This window comes from Mirounga leonina, unplaced genomic scaffold (genome assembly GCF_011800145.1).
Source record: "Mirounga leonina isolate KUSES-001 unplaced genomic scaffold, KU_Mleo_1.0 Mir_165, whole genome shotgun sequence".
NCBI classification, from domain to species: Eukaryota; Metazoa; Chordata; class Mammalia; order Carnivora; family Phocidae; genus Mirounga; species Mirounga leonina.
The window spans coordinates 52,532,668-52,538,667 of NW_023270415.1; positions in this window are offsets into that span (position 1 = coordinate 52,532,668).

Below are 6,000 nucleotides of genomic sequence, written 5' to 3' on the forward strand. Positions count from 1 at the left end.
AAATAATACATTAAAAAATAGTAAATATAAATATAAATAATGGTTGCACATATTGAGTACATACAATGTGTAAGGTGCCATGCTAAGTCATGTGTCTGTATTATCCCATTTGATCTTTACAACAAGCTTGTGAGGGTCAGTGCATTGCTATTCTTTTTCATATAATAGGATACTGAGATTTAGAGATGTTGGTATAGCATCTGAGATCACAGAGCTAGCAAACATCAGAGCCACATTTGAATCCAGACAGCCTGTCTACTGTGAAGCCCCTGTGCTTGCCAGGCAAAAGAGCCCAACAGTGGTCACACAATACCACTCTACCATCAAACTTCCCATAGACATGTTCCTTGCCCAACTGCTGTTATATGACATCTTAAATAGAATTGATGAGGAACCATTTCAAGGGTTTTAAAGTGACAAAGGCATAGGAAATCAAATTAAAGTGTTTATTTTTTGATCAAACAACTTTGGAGCATATGGTACTAGCAAGTATTTGATGAATATTAACTGTAGTTAATGGTAAACTGTAGTTATGTGGTTGTACTGTGTGACCTTTGAGGCACCTTCAACCAGGAGATTCTGTGATTAAAGAAGTGGCTTAATCTAGTTGTTTCTAGATCCCATCTTCAGACTGTCTCTCAAAAATCACATTTAATTCAGGCTATTTTCAAAGGAATGGACTGGACTAAGCAAGCCACTCATCCATATTTATACCAAAAGAAAGAGGTCACCTGCAGAGGAGTGGCCAGTTAGGACATATTTTGTCTCAACTTGTATCCTGTGACAGAAATGGAACTCAAGATATAAAAGACAGCAAATGTGATCTATGGCATCATGGAAGAACAGTCAGGAAGAAGCACTGTTTTGTCCAACTGTGCAACAAATGAATTTTCTAGGTAAGTAAGTATTCTAAAACAGTGATAAATGTTTTTTATAGATCCAACAAACTAGAAGTTGCTTTATAGGATTTGATCAGTGTAATGAATTATAGTGGATCCTGAATGTACAAAGAATGCAATTCCCTGATGTTCATCTTGTAAATTTCCTGCCCTACTCCAGGCCCTGGCTCACTTAACCATACATTCTCCCCATAGGCCAAAAAACAAGATTGCTTGAACAGTTATTTCCTGACTAATTTATTAAGATGGCTGCTTGGGTTATACAATATTCCCAACCCAAAGGCTACTCACTGGCAAGAGAAAATAATCCCTTTTTTAATTAAGAAGGAAAAAATATCAGACTGAATTCCAAGCTATTTGACCAGTTTGACCTGGTCTTAGACCTCATTCACATTTCCATGAGCTCAGAGGTGAACTCCAAATCCCACTTTAGGTTCAAGTTTTGTTTAAAGTACTGTTCAGGGGAAAAGAGTCATTTTTCTAGCGGTCCTGGAATCTGAATGTCAGTAAGGTGATAACCAGGTGCCAAAGTGATACGCTGTTATAATATAACAGGATCCAAAGTCCATTTATGCACAGAAGTTCTGGGCTTTGCAGCAAGAACTGAAATGTTGTGCATCAATTCCTATGTCCTGAATGTATCTTTTCCCCATGGGAAGCAGCATTTTCACAGGAATTTTGGAGCTGGGTCAACCAGGACCTGAAATTATATTTAAGTCCAGGGTCCCTACATTCCTTAAGGAGGCATTTGTAGCAACCAAATAAAATACCTTATGTAAAACAGTAAAACTTGTAGCAACAATATGACCATATAATCATTGTCACTTAAAAAAAAAAACTGATCAGAATGAGAGCACACCAGTAATTTAGCTCATGATGGAAACACTTCAATTTAATCTGCTTGAAGGCAGCATATCCTAGTTATTAAAAGCATCATCCCCAACAAGCATAGATCTTGCTTCAAATCCTGCCTCCTTCATTCACTGTGTGATTTTGGGTATAAAAGAGAAGTCTCAGTTTCTATAACTGTATCTTATGGAATTGTTACGTAGTTTAAATGTGAAAATGTAGTTAGAAGCTCTTATTATACTGTTTGGCACACAGAAAACACTCAGCAAATACTTGCTGCCAGGATTTACCCATTCAACCAACAATTATGGAAAGTCTACAAGGGTCAGGGACTAAGAAAGGACTAAGGGAAACAGATAAAAAGAACTAAAAGCAGGATGACAATATGGTTAAAACATTGTTTTTAAGGTTTTTGTTTGTTTTTTAACTTTCATGTTCTTGGATATTTTCCCATTGGCCCTGTTTCTTCCAATGAAAACAATGGTAAGCCTCTCTAAAACTGGATGCCATATCTGAAATTTCTTTTGAATGGCTTTTCTAGTATACAATGATTACTTTGTGGTTGACTAATTTTTCTCTGCCACAGGGCAAATTTGAAGGTTTATGAAGTATATACTCAACCAATAACATAGCTAAGGCTCAGTCATACTTTCTTATATATTAGTCCTATCACTGCTGAGATCATACCATGGGCTCTGAAGAGATTGATAGGATTAGAGGACCTTTATGAAATTAGAACCTCTGAAGACTAAAACTCTTCCCACTGAGATGCCCTTACCCCAACAGAGACTTAACTTTTTCAGAACTGCTCAAGGTATCAGGGGTCAGAATCTCATCAGGATGTAGCTGCTAGTCTGTCCTCACTCAACAACTTTGTTGCTGTGACTCTAAGTACATGGAAAAAGTGTCATGGATTGGATTAAAAACTGTGTTTGTACACACGTATATGCATGTACTTGTACACATGTGGGCTGTGTGTGTGTATTTTTAAAGTTACCTACAGAAACATTCCATCTGCAAATGATAAAAGTGAGCCACAAAAAGATAATATAGAGAATTGCTGAATTAAAATGAACAATATATATAATTAAAATTAGTGGTTTAGTAAACCAGTGATATAATCCCATTGTCTTCTGAACTTGATATTTTATTTTATTTATTTATTTATTTAAAGATTTTATTTATTTATTTGAGACAGAGAGAATGAGAGACAGAGAGCATGAGAGGGAGGAGGGTCAGAGGGAGAAGCAGACTCCCTGCCGAGCAGGGAGCCCGATGCGGGACTCGATCCCGGGACTCCAGGATCATGACCTGAGCCGAAGGCAGTCGCTTAACCAACTGAGCCACCCAGGCGCCCCTTGATATTTTATTTTTAAAAGGATTTTATTTATTTATTTGAGAGAGAGAGAGCAAGCATGAGTGGAGGGGGGCGGTGGAGAAGCAGAGGGAGAAGCAGACTCTCCGCTGAGCAGGGAGCCCCACACAGGGCTAGATCCCAGGACCCTGAGATCATGACGTGAGGTAAAGGTAGACACTTAACCAACTGAACCACCCAGGCACCCCTTGATATTTTAATATTAACTATATGATTCAACTTGCTGTTTTACCTACATAAAAGCTCTGAAAATGTTGTCTTTGGCTCATTAGTTTGATCTCAAAAGAATTTTGAAACTAATTTCATTAAATTTTGAGCTGTGAATCAATTTTCTTTTTTTGACTTTGGATAAAACTTACATTAATTTTAATTTTTACACCATGAATACAATCCAGCATTGGCATCATCAGGTTATGACCCAGGTTACGACTTTAGGACTGAATATGTTTCTAATACAATTCATCTTAAATTTTTTTTGGAAACAGGGTAGGAAAGTGTTGGTTCCTGGGTTAGAATGGTAGTTCTGTGTTGTCACTGACTAATGATATGAAACCAACCAAGTCACAATTTCTCTGAGTCCCAGTTCTCTCACTAATAAAATAAGATTCACACTAATGAGTACCAAGGCCCATCCCAGTTTTTAAACTCTATGATTCTTTGTTTCAACTAATAGTTAATGTTTAGATTATCTGATGAATGCAAAATAAAACACGTTTTTACTTAAAAATTAATATAAGCATATATATACTTCAAGAAACTTAACTGTGAAAGAATATTTGAGTTGAGGGTTAGAAAGATTCCTTTAAAATACTTCATTCTATGAGCTAAATTCAAATAACTACTTCAGAAACTTTTATTTTTAAGGAACTGCTTGGAAGAAATAATTGTGTTAAGTACAGGCAGGATGACAAAGAAGATTTTAAAATCAGAAAGATCTAAATTCAAATCCTGTGTTCATGGTATCATCTTGGGGTAAATTATATCATCTCCTAGGCCTCAGTTTCTTCATCTGTAAAGTAGGAATAATATGTACCTCCTATCGCTGTTGTAAAGATTAATGAGACTTACAAGGCATCTAGCGTGATGACTGGTACAGGATAAACACTCAACTATAACCCACTTTTTCTTTTTCCTTTCTAAAAGTCTTTGTACTAAGGGCAAGAAATTCTTCTTTCAGTAGAAGCAAGAGTGAAATCAATAGGCTGTGAATCTCCTGAGTCTTGGAAGGCAATATTTCATAGCAGTTACCAATGTGCAATTTAGGGTCTTACAGACTTGCATTCAAATTCAAGCTCTGTTACTTATTACCTTTGGGAGCATAGGCAATTTATTTAAGTTCTCTGAGATGCAGTTTTTCATCTGTAAATTGGTTATTATAAGGCTTAAAAGAGAGAATGCAGAATAGTATCTATATCCTATCATTAGAACTCAATAAATCGTAGCTTTATCTACGTATATTAGTTTATATTCTCCAAACTTGAAACAGTGACTGGAATAAAGAAGGAAATTAATGAATATTTCTGAAGGAATGACTAAGCAAATGATTGTTCCTCAGTTGATGAACAACACTGAGAATCTCTGTGTCTTCTGGGAGCAAGGCAGGCCCTGGAATCCCACAGCTTCCTACGGAAGGCATGTCATTTTCAAAGACATCTTTCTTGACATGAAAACAATGCCATGTAAACCACTTGTGTTCTTTTTATGGAACCAGCTGGGGATTCCTCGTGTTTTTTGTCCTCAGTTAGAAAAATCTTCCGTGACATTTTTCATGGGTGTGCCCCTGATTGTCTATAGCCAAACACCGGGGAGGTGGGGGGTGGTGGGGGGTGGATATGGCTAAAAACTTTGGGAAATCTGAAATAAAGGTTAGATCAGTCCCAGTGGGTATTCTTGAATTGGTTCCACAAAAAAGATCTAAAAATTGTTGTCTACTCATATAAATATAAGTTAAGAAATACTGGCACTTCATTAGATTTAAACAGCAACAATGACAAAATGACATTAGGGAATTTATACTTTGATGGGGTATGTATCTCTAGAATCCAAAAATATGAGTTCTATTATTAGAACATTTAAAATAAAATTATATCATAATTTTAGACTGACATTTAAAAAACAACGTGTGGGCTCCCTCTACTGGATCTTCAGACTGTAAGTGCCAGAAACAGGTTTAGTACCTTATAGCTACCTAATCAATTGGATTACTCATGGTTATGAAATTAACACAAAGAAGTGATGAGGATCCATCTCCAAATCCACAGTAAAACAGTTTGCCAAATAAAGAAGCTGAAATATAGCAAGCACTTTATTTTGTTTCGTTTTAAGTAGGAGACAGCAGATTTTTTGTTTTATGTTTTTAAAAGGAGGCATAGACTTTCTTCAGAGAAGGGTCACATGTGGTCCATGGTGCCTGTTGCCAGGGTAACCATGTCCTCTGTCTATACATGTCAAGGCCAGTTGCTTCGTTTGGAGACAATCAGATGCAAAGTTAATCAGAGTCAGGTCAAAGGAAACAGAAAATGCAAATTATGATGTTCACGCTGCTTCAGAAAAATTACAATGTGGTTATCCCGCAACTCAACTTAGAAAAGTTTCTACTTTAATAATGAATTTCTTTAAATTTTATTAATATTACTGTCTCCTTAAAAAAATAGGTTCTAGTAAATATATAAGCACTTCATGCCTTTGCATTGGGGACTTTCTCTATTTACTAAACTTGGAAGGAGATGTGAGGACAAAATGTTCTTTAATAAAATTAGAACTTTTCTCTTCCGAGAGTCATAAAACATTTATCCAAAACTCTATAAAAATATTACCCCTTTTAGTTTATACAGTGTTTCTGAATAAGGTTGTTCTTCTTCCTTTTTTTTTTTTTTA